The 22036-nt window shown below is 43.4% G+C and overlaps 1 long non-coding RNA gene across 2 annotated transcripts; it reads right to left on the bottom strand.

Annotated features, from left to right (window-relative positions):
• Nucleotides 1-693: 693 nt before the first annotated feature.
• Nucleotides 694-21813, bottom strand: LOC310661238. 2 transcript variants are annotated; one of them, XR_014503853.1, is made up of 4 exons: nt 21381-21813; nt 11205-11278; nt 6108-6176; nt 3423-3617 (listed from the first exon to the last, which is right to left on the bottom strand). It is a non-coding gene; the product is annotated as an uncharacterized lncRNA (long non-coding RNA). The 2 variants fall into 2 exon arrangements; XR_014503852.1 differs by lacking the exons at nt 3423-3617; nt 6108-6176 and adding an exon at nt 694-958.
• Nucleotides 21814-22036: the final 223 nt, after the last annotated feature.

Below are 22036 nucleotides of genomic sequence, written 5' to 3'. Positions count from 1 at the left end.
GTCTTTTCCAGGGAGTCTTCTCTTCTCATGAGGTGGCCAAAGTATTGGAACCTCAGCTTCACGATCTGTCCTTCCAGTGAGCACTCAGGGCTGATTTCCTTCAGAATGGATAGGTTTGATCTTCTTGCAGTCCATGGGACTCTCAAGAGTCTCCTCCAGCACCATAATTCAAAAGCATCAATTATTCGGCGATCCCTATTCCCCTCACAGGGCTACAGTTCTCAGAGTGGTTCAATGGTCAATCTCTCTTCACAGGGAACTCTATCAATTCTAGCTCTCTGTGGGGAACAGGGGCCTCCAGTACCCTGAACAACTCCCAGAATTCCTTGTGGGGGGACCATAACTGTTTAAAATGGCACCACAGTGCTTTAAAGGGAGAAGGGAGGATGGGGATGAACCTAGGATTAATTGGCTCTGCCTCTCATTTCCTTTATCTCCACATACTCTGAATTTGGCCCAACCAGTCTGAATAGGCACCAGCTACCATTGCCACCAACGATGTAAGGGGCATCATATTTTTTCACAGGGAAGACCCTTTTTCAAACTCATTCTGTTTCCACTGTTCAGGATCATTAAATGAAACCGAGAGACTTTGATATTGTTTTCTTTTTTAATGTATGTGTTTCTGTATGTGTTTCTGCATTCCATCATCATTTCTATATCCTGGCAGAGAGATCAAAGAGATCTATCTAACATCCAGCTTTCTAACTGAGCCAGGAAAAGCCTCAAAAGCAAGCAACATCTGAAGATTTTACATTTTAGATTTACAAAGTGGCTGTTATTTGTGTAAGGGAAAATAGAGAAGTTACTCGCTTGATCCTATTATGAACATTTGTATTAAAATGTTTAAGTGCATCTTTTGAAAATGAAGCCTTTGGTAGAGATGGTAGATTTATTTGTCCAACTTCTTCATAAGGCATTGAGAGGTTTGGAGGATTTCTCATTATTGGGGAGAAATCTGGAACAGATAAACATGTATATTGCATTAACATCTCATTGGGGACAAACTAAATGTGAGATTAGGAGAACTGCTTGCTTGCTCCTTCCATTATTTTTAATTATTTTTCATGACAAGTTGCAGCATGAGGATAATCTGATTAAGACATGTGTGCCAACTTGAATAAAATATTGGGGGGAGCAGGTAAGCCCCAGACCCACATAATTGATCACTTGATGCGGTGCACACACACCATTTGAATGGGAATGCCCATCAACTTTGGGGTGGGGCCTGGCCTCCTGAAATATTTTATTGGGCGAGAGGACGAAGACCCCTCAACCAGTAGGAGTTGGCTCCTGTGGTCCAGGACCATAGAGCCAGGGAAAGAACTCAACCTTTGGTCTTGCATGGTTACCCAGTGAAAATTAGGGCAAGCTGCTGCTTAGAAAAACATACAGTAATGGTGCTTGCATATTCTGATTGGCTGGGCAAATTGCACTTGGGGAAAGATATTTACCAGGAAACTGGCAACATGGAACAAGTCACCCCCCCCCATACCGCTAATATTCAGGCTTTTCTGTGCCAGCTGTTAAACTTGTATAAAAAAGGGGGAGATTTGATCGTGGATCTCTCAATGCCTTGCCTAGACACACCCTCAAAATACATCTGGAAACAATGAACACAGAACCTTTCTGATATGAGGTATGGTACAAGTTTCCTTTGTTAAAGATGCTTCACAAAACAAAACAACTAACCGAGTGAAGCACATTTATTCCTTTTCAAATCAAAGCCAGCAACATCTGGAGTCATGCTCACTTTGTTTCAGTCTTAACTTTCTGCCAGTCCTTTCCCTTTTCCGAAGGCCACGTTTAATATGATAGGGCAAAGGCTTTTGCTCAGTGGTAGAACATCTGCTTTGCATGCAGAAGGTCTCAGGTTCAATCCTGGGCATTTCCCAGGTAGGACTGGGAGAAATTCCTGCCTGAAACCCTTGCAAGCTGCTTCCAGTCAGTGTAGACAATACTGAGATAGTTGAAAAGGATGTTTAAAATAACATTTGTAAAAAAAAGTCCCTGGAAGCTTTTCTTTGGGGAATTATAGGGACAGAACTACCTAAACTGTATAGAAACTTATTCATGTATGCGACTACAGCGGCAAGAATGTTACTCGCCCAAAAACGGAAAGAAGCAGAAGTCCCAGCAAAGGAAGAATGGATACAAAAATTTATGGAATATACAGAAATGGTGAGACTTACTGGAAGGATAAGAAATCAAGATAACAAACTTTTTAATAAAAGAATGGAAATGCTTTATTGAATATTTACAGATAAATTGTAAACAGATAAGAACATTTTCAGGGTTATTGTAATAACCTGCAGTTTTATAAGAGTATATATTTAAAGTAGATGAATAAATGAGCAAATTAAGTTAATTTGGGCATGCCCAAGATATGAAAAAGAAATTTAAGGAACCGCAGAAAAAGGGGGAAGGAAGTCAAGTTTTGAAATGTTAAAATGATTGTCAAATTAGTGAAATGTATAAACCTGAAAAGCATAAATAAAAATTTTAAAGAAGAAGACAATACTGAGATAGATGGACAAGTGGTCTGACTCAGTATGAGGAAGCTTCCTATGTTCCTGCTATCTTGTGAATGAGTCTAATTGCCTGAGCTTTGCTTGGTGTAACCGTCCTTCTGATCCCAACGTTACAGTGGTCTGCCCCAAATCGCAAGGTCTTGTGCCTTAAATCTCATGCCTGCTAATTAAGGAGAAGAGGTGCCATTAGGGTGACCGTATATGAAGGGGGGCATAGGAGCCTGGGAGGCTGTTGCGTATTGAGTCGGACCATTGATCCACCTAGCTAAGTATTGTCTACCCTGACTGGCAGCAGATCTGCAGGATTTTAGATGAGCTCCTTACCTGGGGACTCCAGGGATTGGACTTTGGACCTTCTACAGGCAAAAGAGATGCTCTACCTAGGAGCCTTGGTCTTTCCCCAAGATTCCTGCACCTATAATAGTTGTAAAAGGTAAAGGTAAAGGGACCCCTGACCATTATGTCCAGTCATGACCGACTCTGGGGTTGGAGCGTTTCCGAGTCATGTGGCCAGCATGACTAAGCCACTTCTGGCGAACCAGAGCAGCGCAAGGAAATGCCGTTTACCTTTCCGCCGGAGCGGTACCTATTTATCTACTTGCATTTTGACGTGCTTTTGAACTGCTAGGTTGACAGGAACAATAATAATAATAACAATAATAATAATAGTTGTACAGAAAAGGAAATTTCAGCACCTGGAGCTTGCATGGCACCCCTGACTAACACACAGGACCAGAGAGACAGGAAAGCCAGAACAGCGCAAAAAGTCAGCTACCTTGTCATCATCAAGGGAAGCTACACAAAATATTTACAAGGAGCCTTGTCTATATTTCTGTTTCACATCTTTAACTCCCTTTGATGTCAGCATCTTCTACCTGTTAAGATGCCACTGGGTTGCGGCAGACATTCGTCTTGTATTTTCATGCTTCCTCGAATATGCTCAAAGAATCTGTAATGCCTGTGTTTTGTAAATTGGAAGATAATGTGCCGGGAGGAATCTATTCCAGCAAAGCGGCTCATCTGGAAGATTATTTTTTTCTTTTTTCTTCTTTTAATGGTTTGCAAAGTCCGCTTTGTGTTTTCTTCCTGTGGATATAAAACCATGGCAGGTCAGCAGGAGTTGTTTCTGGAAGTAGCAATTCCATATCCTTGCTGCTGTACAAGAAAACATTTACATGTGGCTGCATTCTAGAATTTTAACTACCTTTTTTTTGGCTGTCATGACAGAAAGGGAAGACATCACAAAAATATGGCCTTCTCGGAGAGTTCAACCACCTTGGTGTAGTGGTCAGAGTGGTGTTAGGACTTGGGAGACCAGCGTTCAATTCCCTGCTCAGATATGAGATTTGCTGAGTGACCTTAGGCCAGTCACCTTCAAAGGTAGCCCCACTGTAGAGCGCATTGCAGTAGTCCCAGCAGGAGATAACCAGAGCATGTGCCACTCTGGTGAGACAGTCCACAGGCAGGTAGGGTCTCAGCCTGCATACCAGATGGAGCTGGTAGACAGCTGCCCTGGATATAGAATTGACCTGCACCTCCATGGACAGCTGTGAGTCCAAAATGACTCCCAGGCTGTGCACCTGGTCCTTCAGAGGCACAGTTACCCCATTCAGAACCAGGGAGTCCTTCACACCCACCCGCCTCCTGTCCCCCCAAAACAGTACTTCTGTCTTGTCAGGATTCAACCTTAATCTATTAGCCACCATCCATCCTTCAACTTATGACCCAATAGGTGCTCATCCTCCTAAGTTTTGATTAAGGGTTCAAAAAGCAACGGTGGGGATGATCAGGTATCTGACTAGTGGGCCATCTACAGCTTGGTGGCTCCATTTGACTGTCCTACTCTGCCAGAATCAGTAGACATGGTGCAGGAGCAATGGGCTGAGCAGGTTTCCTCTGCAGATCCAGTGGAGTAAAATTGAGGTTGTGCAGCTACAGGGCTCTGAGCAACGTGTCAGCGAGTGAAAAATTAAATTTGGGGGAAGCACAATTATCGTGGCTTCCTAATTTAAAGGTCCAAGATTTAAATGTTCATGAATTCTCCAAAGGAACCTTAACCCATTATTTATTCATAGCATCCCAACAACCTATAAACTCACCAACGCATAAGTCTCCAGTTTTATATGGCAATTCAATTGAATATTTGCAGGAAGCCCATGCATAGTTAATAAGGGTGCCGAGTGTTTATGAGTTGGGCGCTCTGCATTTTATTGTTACCCTGATTCTGGACTAATGCATGTCCTTTGTGTGAGGATTTCCTTTAATGTTGGTAAAAGCCTTTTTATGAGATCTTGGTGTGAGATAAAACTTCTGGTGCATAAACAATCTACGGCGCTTTGTATTAAATTGCAGGCTCGTGGAATTTGAGTATAAATGAGTGGCTGGGGAAGTCCGGCCAGATGGGTGGGGTATAAATAAATTTATTATTATTATTATTATTATTATTATTATTATTATTATTATTATTATTATCCAGCTGTCCAAAGGTCTTCTGGTTTCCACCTTTTCTCTTCTACTGCCTCTTATGCCTGGACCTGTCTACTGGAATGGCTTAATGAGACGGACTCCCTTACTTCCTGCAAGATCTTTCTTCAAAACTCACCTGCTCCGTAAAGTGTTTGAAACAGCCCCATAGTCCTAGTCAGTGCTATTTTTCTAGAAAAAGAGGTGCCGGAACCCATCACAAACGCCTCCCTTGTTCTCTTATAACAGCAATGGCACTCATTGGAGAGGTGCCAGAACGGAGTTTCAGTGAGTTCTGGCTGAAAAACAGCCCTGGTCCTAGTACTGCAGTGGTGGTGAAACTATGGCCTTCTTTCTGGATGCCATCATCCCTGATCAGGCACGGCAATCTAATAGGAAGGAGGAGAGTCTGTGGTGGAGGTCCACCAGAGCCAGAAATGGCTTTCAAGGTGAGGGAGAGTTTTCCTGGCAGTGAGGTGAGGCAGCAGAGGGGTCATTGTGGTGCAAATGCACCGGCGGAGCCAAGTTGCTGCTCCTGCTGCTGTGTTTGCACTGCACTAACCTCCCAATCATCTTGCCCCTCTCAGTGATTTCTGTGAACAAAGAATTGGCCACATTTCGATCTACAGGATCCACAGTATGAAAGCCCACTGGGGGTTGCTTAAATAGTACATCATTGCCACGAAGGGTGAAGACAAAGGCAACCCTTAGGTTGTATGGGATGTATACTTTCATTTTTCTTCATTTCATAATTTCCAGTGAAATTGCCATAGTTTATTGTGCCAAGAGACTTACCATAAGGCGAAGGGCCACAGCTCAGTGTTAGAGCATCTTCTTTGCATGCCAGAATGTCCCAGGCATCTCCTTGTTGAAATCCTGGATAGCTTCTGCCAGTCAGTGTTGACCTTACTGAGCTAGATGAACCCATGATTTAACCCAGTATAAAGGCAGATTCATATGTTTCTGAGCTGCTCTTGTCATTTTCCCAGAATGCTCAGTGCAGCACTTGGAATTCCTTCTGGTCTTTCTGCAGCTGCCAACGATCCTTTTCCAGAGCCCTGTTCCTTTGTCTTAAATCCTTGTGCCTGCCAAGATACGATCACAATAAAATACCTGAAGAGCCTTGTAAAAACAGATCCATATCTCTTCTTGTGCACCGCTGCACTTTCTTTCGGGAGAAACCTGTCAGAGGCAAAAGGAATTGATTTTTGATTCATAGATATGGAAGCTTTACAAAAATGTGTCTGCTTGCGTTCAAGCGGACCTAAGCCTTGAAAATGATCCATGCTTATTTTTGTGAAGGAAGGAAGGAAGGAAGGAAGGAAGGAAGGAAGGAAGGAAGGAAGGGAAGGAGGGAGGGAGGAAGGGGGCACTGCTTTCATAAAAAAAAGGTAAAGGTACCCCTGCCCGTACGGGCCAGTCTTGACAGACTCTAGGGTTGTGCGCCCATCTCACTCAAGAGGCCGGGGGCCAGCGCTGTCCGGAGACACTTCCGGGTCACGTGGCCAGCGTGACATCGCTGCTCTGGCGAGCCAGAGCCGCACACGGAACGCCGTTTACCTTCCCGCCAGTAAGCGGTCCCTATTTATCTACTTGCACCCGAGAGTGCTTTCGAACTGCTAGGTTGGCAGGCGCTGGGACCGAGCAACGGGAGCGCACCCCGCCGCGGGGATTCGAACCGCCGACCTTTCGATCGGCAAGCCCTAGGCGCTGAGGCTTTTACCCACAGCGCCACCCACGTCCCACTGCTTTCATAGCCACCCTCTTTGAGAAAGGCTGGCTTTGCTCGAGCACAAATTGCCACAGGGTCTGAGGATGGAGAGCAGGATGGTGGTGCCATCAGGGCAGGATTTGGGGGGGGCGGGTTAGACATTTAGTCCCTCTGCCTCAGCAGAATGAGGAGGAAGGCTCACTCACCCCTGGTCATTCTGCTGAATAAAGTGAATAATTATGCATTACCATGTAAAGAGGAGAGCCCCATATAAGACTGTTAATTCCAGACTGTAAAAGGACCTGACTCTATCGCCGGGAACGGAAAAATAGATTATGAACCCAACTCTTTGGATCCCCCTTTCTAGGACAATAAACATGACCACATCATTGCTTGTTCTCAAGAAATTTTTATTCCAGGATGTGTTTGGTTAATTTCAATGTGATGTGCTTTTAAACATTTTGTTACGTCCGTACTTTTAAAGCACATGGGTCCCCACCTCCGAGAGTCATGGGAACTGTAGATTCACAGGGTTCTTTGGGAGAAGCCACATGCTTTAAATGTTTTTTAAAAGTATCTTGATTGCTGCTGCTTATATATTAGTGGGGTGAGTGTATGGATAGGATGTTTGCTTGTAGCAGTAGTTGTTGTGCTATGAACCTCCCTAGGAGAACAGTGTGTCCTGAAAAAGCAGATTAAACATGTTTTTTTAAAAATAAATAAATAAATAAATAAATAAATAAATAAGAGTTATGCTAGGTCTGGCTAAAGGCCCATTCAGTTCAGCAACCTAAACAAGGGGCAGGTGCCCGCCAGATGTTGTTGGACTACAGCTCCCATCATCCTTGAACACTGATCACACTGGCTAGGGCTGATGGGAGATGGAGCCCAACAACGCATTGGCTGCCTCTGCTCTGAATTGTCCACAACAAGGTCAAAAAGGCAACTGCCCTCCCCCTGTTGTTTGCTGGAGCATCTGGAATCCAGAGAGATATCTTGCCTCTAAACATGAATGTTCCATTTTGGTATGGTGAGTAATCGCCACTGATGCACCTGATTTTGTCTAATCTCCGTCGAAAGCCATTTAAGGCAAAGGCCATCACTACATCTTCTGAGACTGAATTCCATTGAATCCCACAAGCCAATTATGCATTGTGCAAAGGTAACAGCAGTCCTCTCCCTTCCACCCCATCCTGATTCTGCTTCAGCAGGAGATGGCTGCTTCAATCCAGGCAGCTCTGAGAAGCCTCCACCTCTGTCCTTACACAGATCCGTCTGTCTCATTGATGGGCAACCACACCCAACTGGCCTTTATTTCCCCTTAAGTGGTTTTTGCTGCTACATCATCATGTAGGGATGGTGGAGAAATTTAACTCAGTTCACATTTAGAGGCAAACCGTCACCAATTTAAACTTTCCAAAACAATATGAGAACCAGAACAAAACTATTCTTTGAAATATACACTTGATTTTGCAATGCAATTTTCTAGGCAAGTAATGGATACAAAAAGTCATTGATCAACACCGATAATCTCGGTGATACAAGCTGGGATATAAGGGTTCAGGTGGTCCCTAAGGTACCCTGGACCTATTCAGGGCTTTGTAAATTAATACAAGGACCTTGAACCTGGCTCAGTAGTAGGTGTTTTAACAATGGTGTCTGGCTGCCACATTCTGCACCAGCTGGAGTTTGCTATCCAGGCTCAAGGGCAGCCCCACATGGAATGCATTGCAGTAATCCAGCCCTGGGGTTATGAATGCATGAACTACAGTGGTCAGGCTACCCCTGCCCAGGAGCAGCTGCAGCTGAAGACTAAGCTGGTAAAAGGCATTCCTGGTCACTGAGGATACTTGGTTGTCAGACTTCAGTGAATTCCAATCCTTCCCGCCCCACCTCACAGCAGACAGCCAAGGAGTAGACAAGAAAGTTCTTACTGAGTCTTTATTCAGTATTCACAGCAAGAGGCCCATGTATGCCGCCTCTAAGGTTAATGGCGTTGCTCCGACTGAGCTCCCCTCCCTCCTAACAACAGCACTTACCCTTACAATGGCCGCCAGGGGCTAATTGTCTCTGAGTCCTCTGCTCTTCCACTTTCAATGCACGCTAGGCTCTGGGTGAAAGGGTGTGTGTGTGTGTCAGAAATGATAATTTATCTCCAGTGATAACATGTCAACTGGGTGCTCTGTCTCTGTCTCCCCATTCTCTTCTCTCAACACCTCCCAACTCTTCTGTGACCTTCCTCAAACCACTATTGTAATTCAATTCTGCCTTCCTCTTCTCTGGAAGCTTCAAGAGAAGGGCGGGGTGTGTTTGTGTGTGTGATCACCACCATTCCTCCTCAACCTCGTCCCCTTCAATCCAGTCTCTGACATTGGCCCTCCTTTAGAGGGAGTCCAAACCCATCCAGAACAGGTAGCTTTCCCAGCTCCAGGACATGGGAGCCACCCACCCAAAGAGTCTCCACCTTCCCAGGATTCGAGCACAATTTATTGTCTTGAATCTAGTCAAGCACTGCATTCAGACACCAACCCAGAGCTTTGATAGCTTCTTCTGATTCAGATGTTTTGGAGAAGTAGAGCTGTGTGTCATCTGCCTACTGGTGGCACCTTGCTCCAAAACTCCTAATGACCACTCCCTGTGGTCTTAATAGAGCTTAATAGAGTCCAATTTTGCATGCAATAATGCTTGTAATCCTGATGCAATTTCTCATTCAGTATACTTGCTTCTGTGTATTTATTACAGTGGTACCTTGGGTTAAGTACTTAATTCATTCTGGAGGTCCGTTCTTAACCTGAAACTGTTCTTAACCTGAAGCACCACTTTAGCTAATGGGGCCTCCTGCTACCGCCATGCCTCCGGAGCACGATTTCTGTTCTCATCCTGAAGCAAAGTTCTTAACCTGAGGTACTATTTCTGGGTTAGCAGAGTCTGTAACCTGAAGCGTATGTAACCTGAAGCGTATGTAACCCGAGGTACCACTGTATTATATTAAAATTACAAAATTCCATGGGTGAGATCCAACATCTGCTTCTGCAATGGACCTTTCCCTCTCCCCCCCCCCCAATGAAGACTCCTCCATACATCTCAAATCTGCTTCAAAGCATTGGGGGACCCTCCAGAGCAGATTCTGGGGGCACACAGATGGGCTGCAGGGTAAAGAGAAACCAGAAGCCTTGCTGGGCAAGCAGATTTCCATTGCACAAATGGGCATCACTAAATGTTGTGCATGTGCACACACACACAACTAGTGAGAAGAAATCTTCCATAGTTTGTCCAAGGTCAGGTTTATGATTGCCATTGAATGCAACTGTCTTTCAAACAACATGCCTTTGAGTGTGCTTTTGTGTGTGAAAGTATTCGTGGCAGATAAGAATGATCAACAAGAAAGAGACCTTGCATTGCATCTGGTCATGAGATGCAGGAAACACACCTTAAACCCTCCTGCATTAATTTTTTTCCATCTAAAATGTTTGAGGTGATCTCAATTTTTAATCTTTTGCAACTGAACTAAACTTTCGTTGAACTTTTGCATTGGGCAAGCTCTCCAAGAAAGAGGTGTGTGGGGTGGGGGCGGGGAGGGGGGTTTCACCTGCTTTGGATCACGGTTTGCTTGCTGAAAGCATTTATGTGTTCACATCTGCCAGATTCCTAAAACACAGGTCAGAAATGATGAGGCATATGTTTGGAGGTCATTTAGGTGAAGAAAAACAACATCGTTTCCCAACCTGCAGCTGCAGATTCAGCAAAACAACCAAAAGATGCAACAGATGATAAACAAGGCATACGAGAACAATGTGATCTCTCTGGGGGTGGGAGTGCCAGTGCAGAAGACCCATGCAACATGGATTTAATCTCAGCTGGTGCAAACTGCACTAAAACTTGCTGATTCTCTGGGAGTAAGGAAAGGTTGTTTCAGGGCTCTTGACAGATTTCGAAAACATACTTTCTTCTTCTTCTTTTGCTTCCTGTTTGACTGGAATCTTCCTTTCCCATTTGTCAATTCACAAATTTATTCTGATTTACAACACCAAATAAGACCTGAACTGGGAAGCCCATGAACACCCAGTCTTTACTTCTATCTTTTTGGGGGGAGCAGAGAAAGAGAAGATGCTGCATGATCACAACTACTCTACGTTCCTGGATTTCTTCATTGTTTCCTATGGGCGCTTATCACTTTTACGCAGCAGGGCAGAAATAAAAAGGCATCAGGAGTAATCAGAAAGTCTGCTCAGCAGACAATGGAATTGCAACTCTAATCTCAACCTGTCATTAGTTTACTGTTTGCAGTGGCCTCAGCTGACAGATCATCCTCGTGTGCTTTGGGTTTGTACGGCCCTTGGTAAATATACAGTCTTATCTAATTTTAATCAGAGCAACAATGAGGAATAGATTTGGATGAGAGGCAACAAATTCTTCCAAGCATAAGAACCTTCTAAAATGCATTGATACCATTGCAATGGCAGCAACTTGTTTAGAGAGGATATATATGATCAGCAGACCTGTGTGATGTGTCCCTTGTCAGATTATGCCCCCCTTGGACTGGCTGGTAAGGACTGGCTGCTTGAATGCTCCTCTGCAAAATAATAATAATAATAATAATATTAATAATAATAATACCAAAAAACACACTGAGTTGTTCATTCATATACAGATCCTCCCTGTCAGGCAGGTTATTTTATTTATTTCACAAAAATAAATAAAAGGCTAGAGACAAAGCCATCACCTCAGTTTTCTTCCTAGGATCTGGTACACTGCCTTTGAATGTGGAGGTTCTGTTTTAACAATAATCACAACTAACAACCAATTATAGGTGTTGCCTCCATGGATTTATATACTTTTCTGTTTTTTAAAAGCCATTAAAAGGGCAGAAATAGATCTGGTCAATGTATACAGTGGACTGAAGTCGTAGAATTGTGAGGGGAGGCAGGGGATACTGCCATTTTGGACTGTTGAGATGGAAGAGAAATTTATTTTTTGTTTGCATTTCAATGACAAGCTATGAAACACCTTTGTAATTCGCACTCCTCTGAATTTTGCCATGCAGTTGTCAAACCAATTATGTGTACAAAATGCATATATTAGGGGAAAGTGTGCATAAATATGCATACATCCAGAAGTCGATTTTTGTGTGATGCGACTGTGAGCTCAGTTCTAGCATTGATAAGGAATCCCAGGGCTGAGCATCTGTTCAGAGGTATCCTCTCCTTCATTATTTGTTGCCCCTCATGAAACAAGTTTTCCACTCAGCTCCAGCTGAATGGTCTCAGGATTCCCTCCCTCTCTCTCTCTCTCTCTCTCTCTCTCTCTCTCATTAAACAAAAAATCAAAGTAGATCCCGAAAGCCTGAAGTCTGCCCACCCATGGATTAGTGTGTAACATGACCTCATTGTACTGCACCAAAACTCTACGATGAGATAGGGTGGAGAAGGATACAATATGATTATGTCTAATTATGCACTGTGTTAACTTTAGCCATTGAAAGGGGGAAAAGAGTTGGAAGATATATTTGTTTTTCATTTAAGATTGTTAGGTAACTGTTCTTGACTCCTGTCCAAGTGAAAATGAATCAGTCTCAGGAATCTGCTCAATGTTTACTTGACTATGGGAATCTTGAAAATGTGCTCCTTCAAATAAAGTGCAGCTTTATAGCCTAATTCTTCTACTGGGATTTTAAAAGAGCAAGAGTCACTGACTTGCACTGACAGAATTGTTACATAACCTTGAGTCGCACAGCTTAGCCAAGCTTAGCCTTTGGAGTGAAAAGAAAACAGCGGTATCTTTGATCTTGTTTTCCATTATGCCTTTTGGTCTGTGTGTGCAGAAAAGGCCAGGCAAAGAATGCCAGTTTCTGAAAGTTGGTAAAACTCCCAGCATGGCATATTTTTTAAAAAGGAAGGAAGGAATATTTTTATGTCTCTGTGCCAAACAGTCAAATTGTGTGTGTGTGTGTGTGTGTGTGTGTGTGTGTGTGTATGTGTGTGTTGTGTGGTTGCAGATATTGCCACTTCCCCCTCCTCCCTACTCATTCCCCTTTCCACCCATCAACTGCTTTATGTCTTAGAGCCCAGTCCATCTGTCTTGCACTGAGGAACAAGGTATTATGAACCAAGGTATTATGGGCAACATAGCCCAGGGGATTCCATCAATATTCAAAAAATAATAATAGGCCTTTAAGTATTTAAAAACACTCCAGTAACTTTAAATTAAATGTAAAAGAGAATTTCTAGGCAAAGCAGCAAGGCTGAAGTGGTGCAGGCAATATTCTGGACCACCTTGTCTAGAGCGCCTGTCTCTGAAGGATCCCTGACACTTCTCAGCGTGAAACAGAAAGGAGGAGGAGCCAGAGACTGTGAAATGGCTGGTTGTCTACTGCTGCACTAGCAGTGCCAAATAAATTGACAGGGAGAAAGCTGGGCAGTGCAGAAGGGTGGTGGCAGACAGAAGGACAGGAGGGGGTGTCTGGAAAGCCATATATGATTAGGGTGGCTGGATGGGAAGCGGTGACTGGGTGGCACTGGGGACCAGAGAGGCAGCAAACTACTGCCCAGTTTTGCTTAATGATGCAATTGGCTCTGCTTTTCTGTAAAAGATGTCAGTGAATATAGCAATGAAATCTCATGCATGGAAGAGGACTCTCACTTTCAGCAATGGCAGGAGAAAGGTGCTACACTTCAAACCAGCAGAAGACGAGAATAGCTGGCTACATTTAACATCATTCAAGCAGCTCAATTACTGTCCTGTTTTGCTCCAGCCTTTTTCTGCCACGATACAGAGAACCCCATGATACTTCTTAGGTCAAAGAGAAGCATTGTGCAAAACAGGAAGCAGGTTACAGTCTGCTCTGCAGTGCAATGTTTATTAATGAATCAGCAGCTGTTCAAAAAGAACACCAGCTTTTTAACCGGTCTGTGGTTCTGAAGACATAGCACTCCTATCTCGCGGTGAAGTACAACAGTTCTTGGAAGGACCATATCTCAGTGACCAAGCATCTGCCTTGCATCTCCAGGGTGAATCCCTGGTTGAATCCCAAGCATCTTGAGGTAGGGCTGAAGAAGACCCTTTCTTGAAACCATGAAAAGCTGCTGTTGGTTAGAAGTGAAATAGATGGCCCAATGGTTTGATTGGGTGCAAGGCAGCATCCTGTGTCAATGACTCTGTTAGCAGCCACCCCAATTTTCCTCTTTATGGTCACATACACACCATACGTTTATAGCATTATGATACTACTTTAAACTGTCATAGTTTTCCCCAAAGAATTATGGGAGATGTAGCGTCTTAAGCATGCTAAGAGCTGTTAAAGGTAAAGGTAAAGGGACCCCTGACGATTAGGTCCAGTTGTGACCGACTCTGGGGTTGCGGCACTCATCTCGCTTTATTGGCCAAGAGAGCTGGCGTACAGCTTCCAGGTCATGTGGCCAGCAGGACTAAGCCGCTTCTGGCGAACCAGAGCAGTGCATGGAAATGCTGTTTACCTTCCCGCCAGAACAGTACCTATTTATCTACTTGCACTTTGACATGCATTTGAACTGCTAGGTTGGCAGGAGCAGGGACCGAACAACCGGAGCTCACCCCATTGCAGGGATTCGAACCGCCGACCTTCTAATCGGCAAGTCCTAGGCTCTGTGGTTTAACCCACAGCACCACCCATGTCCTGTGAGAGCTGTTAGGAGACCCAAATAATCGCCTCACAGAGCAGCAGTTGCCAGAGCAGGAAATAAGCACAACTTAGGACTTATAAAATTCCAGAGATATTGCATTTTTCTGTGCTGCTCTTTATATCAGAAAGTAGACTGGTAGCCAGTAATTTTCCACGTTTCATGCCCTCACAGTGACCAGTAGCAAGCAAGAGATTAGATTCCTGCCTGTCTCACCCTTCACCTTTACAAAAACAAGAAAGGCCAGAAGGCTTATGAGGAAAGATGAAATCGTTGAATGACATATGTAGCAGCTGTAAGCAACAGACTGTTAGGCTGCTCATTGGAATGGCTGTTTCTTTGCTTGAATATGAAGTGACCTTTCCACTGAACTCTTATCTCTCTATGAAAAAGGGGGTCAGAATAACCAAATAAATGCTGGGGCACAGCACCGGATAACCAGAGTGTCCCATGGCACCTTAGTGGCAAGCACATTTTTATCATGGAAAAAGCTTTTGTGGGCTACAGCAATGAAGGTTGGTCCATTAGGTTTGGTCCAGACCAAAAAATCTGCTTTCTTTTTTGTTAACGTTCCTATATTTTGGCCATCCATCCATCTATCCATTCATCCATTTCTCACCTGTGATACAGAGCATAAGTGCTGAACTTAGATTCTGGGAAGCAGCTGCCTGGGCTTGTCCTGAGAGGCATACAAGGTTGGCCCAAAACATTTTGCTTCCTGAGACAAAAGACATAATGCCACTCCTTGCTTGCTTGCTTGCTTGCTTACTTATTTATTTGGTATCGCACCTTTCCTCCTTGAAGTTCAAGGTGATGTACATAGTTCTCCTCACTTAATCTTTGCAACAACTCCACAAGGTAGATTAAGCTGGGAGAGAGTGTGTCCCCTGCCCCAGGGTCACCCTTCAAGCCCTGGTCTCCCAGTCTGACACTCTAACCACTATACCCCACAGCCAGAGTGCGCAGAAATGCCTTTTACCTTCCCGCTGCAGCAGTACTTATTTATCTACTTGCACTGGCATGCTTTCGAACTGCTAGGTTGGCAGGAGTTGGGACAGAGCAATGGGAGCTCACCCTGTCTCGGGGATTTGAACCACCAACTTTTTGATCGGCAAATGCAAGAGGCTCAGTGGTTTAGACCACAGTGCCACCCACATCCCGGGGGGAGGGGGGGGAGCACCGGCCAGGTTGCATGGCACACAAACTTTTGCGTCCTGCCTCTAGCATATGCTTCATTTAGCATAGTGCTACGACTTGCCCTGCTCCTGTGATATGCACACTAATGGTGCAGTATAATTAACACAAACCACAGTAGCACACCACACAGAGAAATGAAAACAAGGGTCTGCTCTGCCACAAGAGAGGACACTCCTTCCAGACAGCAAGCATCAATGAGTGCACTGGTGTTGCCTTCTTACAGATCAATATTCTTTTGTCTCAAGCTTCAGTTATTTCAGGAAATAAACTGGCCAGTCATTACCATTCAGCGATGTTTGTATAGCATTGCTCCTCGTGTTGATTTTGTTTTGCTGCTACCCCAAGTTCATTTTGAGATTTCATCATGGCAGTCATCCATGCCTGTCCTATTTGTGGGCAGAATCAGGGCAGGATGGATTTTTGACACGTTCCATAATGGAATTATTTTGCACATCTAGTCTGTTTTGTTCCTGAGCCAGCTTTGGTTATGAGAAACAGCAGTTCAGAGCAGAGGTGTATAAATGAGTTTGCTTTTTGTCATTGCTGTTTCTTAATGCGTTCCTGACACCATCTCCACCGTGTGCAACATTTGTGATGGTAGAAGAAAATGCATAAATTGTGCTATAAGTTTTATATGCCTTTTAAAGAAAAGGCATTCCTGCGGCTGAGATTACTTTGCTTTTGTGGCCCTTTTAAAGCCAATTAATTTATTCATAACTGCACCTTTTATAGCATAATAGGAAATGTGGTTTGAGCCACAATTTCCCAGAATTGTTTTCTCACTGACACATCTGCTATCCTTATGCCACTCAAGGGATATTGTATAGATTTGCTTGTCTTTTCATTAATAAATCTTCTCGTGCAAATGCTGAAGACACATCTCTTTCTCCTGACCTTTGATGCCTGATATGTGTGTTTTCAAGAACCACCCTATTCCTTCAACTGTAATTGGTTTTAACTGTTTTTAATACTTAATTATAAATGGTTGTAACCTGTCCGGGGATCTGCTGATGAAGAGCAGGTAATAAATTTAATAATATTACTAATAATACTAATCATCACCATTATCCTACATGGTAATTTTGTTTTGATACTACCAGGAGATCATATTGATATTTAATTGTGATGGATAGAACACGGTGCTTTGAGCTTCATACTTGAGTCTGTACTGGATTTATGGCTGGCGGTGAATGTCCTCTTTTTTATTTTGCTCAGAACAAACTTGAGTCTTCCAGATGACATCTTAATGTTGGAACCAGAACTATTAACCCTTGCCATTTGAGTGTGCTTTCAAATGATACATTCATCAAGAAGAATAGATGCTGGAAGAAAAAGCAACAATTTCTTGATGTTAACCAGGCCTCAGTGTAGTTTAGAGACACAAGGGTTGTACTTAGGAGGATAGCTGAGGTCAAACCCTTCCTCTGCCAAATCAATTTTCAGTACTGCGCTGGTGATGTCACCGAGGTTCCAAATATGAATCTGTGTATGACTTGTTTGGAACTGAGCTTCACTTTCATGAAAATTGATTGTCTGGCTTGGAATGCGAAATAAGCTCTTGCACATGTGTGGTAAGTGCTCATGCTGACCAGATTGTTTTCTAGGCAGATGAGCACAGGTTCTTTCACATTAGATCCTTATTATTTTCTTTTTAGACCCTAATTGTCCAGGAAACTCTTTCCCTACAAGAGGCAGAGATTGTTGGTAGTTTTCATGTCTTTAAAAGAGGACTGGAAAAATCCATGGAGGATAAGGCTATCATTTGTTACTAACTGTGATTGATATGTTCCACCTCCAGTGTTGGAGGCTATATGAAGGAGCATCTTCACCCCCATCGTTCAGCCCAGACACGGAGGTCCAGCTCCGAGGGCCTTCTGGTGGTTCCCTCACTGTGAGAAGCTTCTTGGTAGTGGCGCCCACCCTGTGGAATGCCCTCCCATCAAATTTCAAGAAAATAAACAACTATCTGACTTTTAGAAGACATCTGAAGGCAGCCCTGTTTAGGGAAGTTTTTAATGTTTGGTGTTTTATCACATTTTTTATATTCTGTTGGGAGCCACCCTGAGTGGCTGGGTAAATGGGTGGGGTATAAATAAATTATTATTATTATTATTATTATTATTATTATTATTATTATTATCATCATTATTATTATTCTGAATATGACTTGATGGGTATCACAAGCGGGGGAAATGAAGTTTACCTGCTTGTAAGCTTCCCATAGGCATCTGATTGGCCTCTGTGAAAGTGGGATGCTTGACTACTCTAATTCTGTTTGTATATATCAGATCTTCCATCGACAGTCTCCCATTTTAGAAACATAACATGATGCTCTCCATACACAGGTGTTTACAGTCCTGACAGGGAACCACTGAATAATGACAAGGAGACACATCCTTTTAATCACTAATTAGATTAAATAAACACTTTCTCTAGCTAGCAGCTGGGAGTAGCTGGCAGAATTTAATAAGGCAGGGTGACAGAAAGAAAAGGCAAGTGTACTTGGCAAAGTATTCTGTCAGCTGTAATGCTTCTATAATACACCCAGCCTAACTGAGAAAAAAATGTGAAGCAATAGGTCTTCTGAAAAAGAGAGATGCCAAGCATCCTTGTACCCATGACAACTACTTAAACTGGAAGTGTTATACCGAGGCAGTGGCTTATAAGATCTGGACCCCAGAAGGTTGCCCACAAAATAATGTGGCTGAAAAAGCCATCACCCTGGCATAAGGAGATGAGTGGCTTATGCCAGAGCTGCTCTGCTAGGTCCAGGCACCACTGTGAGTGTTCCCTTCAGCATTCTGCCACCAACATCCTGTATTTCTTCCTTCCCTCTGAATCATGTGACTGACTTCCTCCCTGCTCCCAGATCCACCACATGCTCCTTATTGAAAAGACTTCTGTGGCCTTGCCTCTGTTGTTTCTCCACTTTAATATCCCGTTATCTCTTTGCTCCTCCAGCTCCAGCACCTACAGCCATCCAAACATCTCCTGCTCCCTCAAAACACTCAACCCTTTATCTACTACTGGACAGAGTCCACTGGAAGAGGGGGTGAAGAAAAAGAGAATTCAAAGCTGGGGTTCCAGTTATGTCAGGCTCTTCTCTGGAACCCTCTGGAGTATATAGGTTCAGGAGCACAAATATAATGAATGGCCAGCTAATTCACAATGTGTATGCACCAAAAGGAAACAATGTGAAAATCCAATTCGAAACATACAAGTAAGGAATCCTAGAATATCAAATCACAGTGAGTCTAAGAGCTCATCATGTTATGCAGATTAGCACCACAATAGACCGCTTTTGGTGTGAAATTGAAAAAAGTTATGATGCCGAAGAGAAATTTAAAAAGAAGCCTCCATTCAGTTGGTATACCTACAGTTCTACAATAAATTGTAGTCTTCATTTTTGAAGGGAAACATCTTATACATATGTCATTTTTAATCTACCCTTCTTTGAAGGAGCTCAGAACATGTGGCTCTCATATTAGCCACATTTGAATGCAAGAAGGGCCTGCTGGAACAGGCCAATGACAGATCTAGCTCAGCATTTTCCCAGTGGCCAACCAATGCCTATGGGAAACGCACAAGCAGAAACAGAGCATGAGATTCCCCCCCCCCATGGTTTCCAGCAACTGGTGGAAAGCAACCCTGTGAGATAGTTTTAAGCTTAGATTGACTGGTTCAAGTCCATCCATTGACTTTCACTGGTGGCTGAGAGGGGATTGGAAGTCACATTTTCTGAAGCACAATCCAGTGCTCCGGCCACTATATGCCAGTGAATTGTGAATACTAGGGTAATATGAATAAAGTAGCAAAGTGCAGAAGTGAAATGAAACTCCCTGGTAGCAGACTTTTTTTTGTAATTTTCTGGACATTTGGGAGACTTTTTTTTTTTTTAAGTTCCATGTTGCCCTTTCACTCATTACTGTTACTGCAGATCGTATTTGCATTTGCACTGTTATGATTTTAACCCAGTTGATGAAGTCGCCATGATGGAGCCCGGTGTGTATAATGGAAGCCCATTTGCATTCTCATCTTGTATGTATGACAGCTGGAATCAAGGCGGGAATGTGATGATCCTAACCGAATCTGACAACACTTTCTCTTAGATGCCAATAACAATTTTTTTAACTCCAAGCACCTTTTTCACCCGCTCAAATTTCCTCCTGTGTCAGTGTGGAAGAGCCAATGCATTTACATAACGAGTTGGAGAAGAGGGGTCAAAGTCATTAAGATTTCAGCAAACACGTTTGAAAGGAGGAAAATTGAAATCAATTTAGAGGAAGACTTTCAGAGATCTGGTGTTTTAGGGCCGGCCCTTTTTTCTTTTTAATTCTCCACTCATTGTAGGCCCTTTTGACCTTCTCCATACATACATTAAAGACATGATGATGGCAGGAGCCACCTTAGACACTCATCATTACTTATGTAGCTAGTGTTCTACAAAGAGCACATATACATGTAAAGCTTGTGGACCAGCTATGTACATATAGTTATACCAGTGAAGACCGGTCTATTAATGAAAGTGGGGCACTGCCCCACCAACCTCAGCCTTCCCTCTGCCAGCCCCCACCTGCATGTCTTCTTACTTGCATCCAGTACAGGTGGTGATGCTTACACAGTGATACTGGACTCAGCTATACAGCTGCAAATCAAACACTTTAAATGTGTTGTACAGTGCAATATACAAACATGACACCAGATGGCGATAGTGAGCTATGCGGAATTCATTGTATTTTTCAAAACATTTTTTTAAAAAAAGCATTTCCACACCGTTTTTTATATGTGCGTCGATTCCACCACTGTCTCTGTTAGCTTCCTCCTCCGTAGTCTCAGTGTTGCCTTCTTAGATATCAACAAGAAGGAGATAGGGGCAAAATGATAATTGGTTAGCTCGGCCAGTCACTGGCTCTTGCATTGTCTTTCCATGGGTCTGGCTGCAGTACTGTTGGTTCTACCAACATCAATAGGCACACACCATCACTGCTGCTCACAGAAAGGTGCCCCCTTTGCAGACCTTCATCTGTACAAACCAAGGTCAGGGATGTGTCCCGCAGTGTGTATAATGTCCAGGGTGGACCCTGTTGCCTCCATGGTTCCTGTGTGTGAAATGTACCTGCGGAGAATGTCCGACAAGGCCTAATGTAGCCTTGTCATTAGAGTTGCTACAGAATTTTGCTGAAAGGGAAATTTGAAACAAGGAGTTTGAAAGCATTTGAAGACATGGGAGTTCAAGACTTCGTTTCAATTTTATTTGTAAAAATGGGAGGATCACAAGCTCTTCTGAAAGTTTATATATCCACGAAAGCTACAACCATTAAAAAAAAATACAAAGGACTCAGCAACATTAGTAAAGAAACGACGATTTGAATGCACTATAAACATGCAACACCAGCTGGAGACAGAGAGCAGGAAATTTTTATACGTGTTTTTCCATCGGGTAATTTTTTGTTTTGTTTTTTGTTATAATGATCTAATTTCTGACTTATTTATAGCAGGTTTTTTCCTGTGTGTAGATCCACTCAAAGTCTAGTTTCTCAACTTCTTTTTAATGGTGAAAATCTGTCTGGGCTGCAGTAATTAGGAGTGGAAAGTTAGGGTGATGTAGAGATTTCCCGGGGTGGCAAAAAGATCAGTTGAGCAATAGGTCAGGGAAATACAGAGGTGCCACACAGACCAGATGTCTCTCTGCTATTAAACCAAGGTTGGGAAAAGTTCTTTCCACCCAAGGGGCACATTCCCTTGTGGAAAACCTTCTGAGAGTCACATGCCAGTGGTGGGGTCAGAGACAAAAATGGACAGGGAAACAGATGCAGCTCTTACCTTTGCACAGGAGGTGCCATCAAACAGAGAACTGTCTTCCGGCAGTCCTTCCAGTAGACAACTGTCCTCTGTAAAGTAGGACACTAATAAATAAAGAACCCCATATTGTCATTAGATCCTATAAAAGTGATTGCCCAGGTGTTTCTGCTCAGGATAGCTGAAGGTAGTTACACTTTACTTTGGAGCTGACCTTTCAAGCATCTTGGGGAAAACAGCAATATATTTTTTTTATTATCAAGTATGAGCATCACAGCGGTAGGGAACAGATTGGGCAATATTTTTTTCTGGTAGTGCAAAAAAGCCGTCTAGGGAAAAAGCTCTTGAAACCGTTCTTGAGTTTCTCTCTGGAATGGGTGTTTGTATAACACTTCAGATGCCTCACTTCCACACATCTCCAGGCCTGGGCGAGGCACCGGCAAACAAACCTGTGTGCCTTTTTGAAATCAACGTGAATTGGATCCTGGGGGTTTCCTTTTCGTGGACTTCATATTTCAGTTGAAGCCATGTTGCACTAGCTCCCTCTGGCAGGCGACTGAAGGGAAACACCATTTGAAGCACCACCAGTTTGGCAGGCCTTGTTTTCCCCAGCCTCCTGTGCAAACGAATCCTGCCTGCCCTTCTCTGATTAAAGCTAGTGATAAATTCACAGTGATAAT

This window comes from Podarcis tiliguerta (assembly GCF_965153285.1).
Source record: "Podarcis tiliguerta genome assembly, chromosome: 12".
In the NCBI taxonomy this organism is placed as follows: domain Eukaryota; kingdom Metazoa; phylum Chordata; class Lepidosauria; order Squamata; family Lacertidae; genus Podarcis; species Podarcis tiliguerta.
Note: the sequence above shows the minus strand (reverse complement) of the source record. Positions and strands in the feature narration are given on the sequence as shown.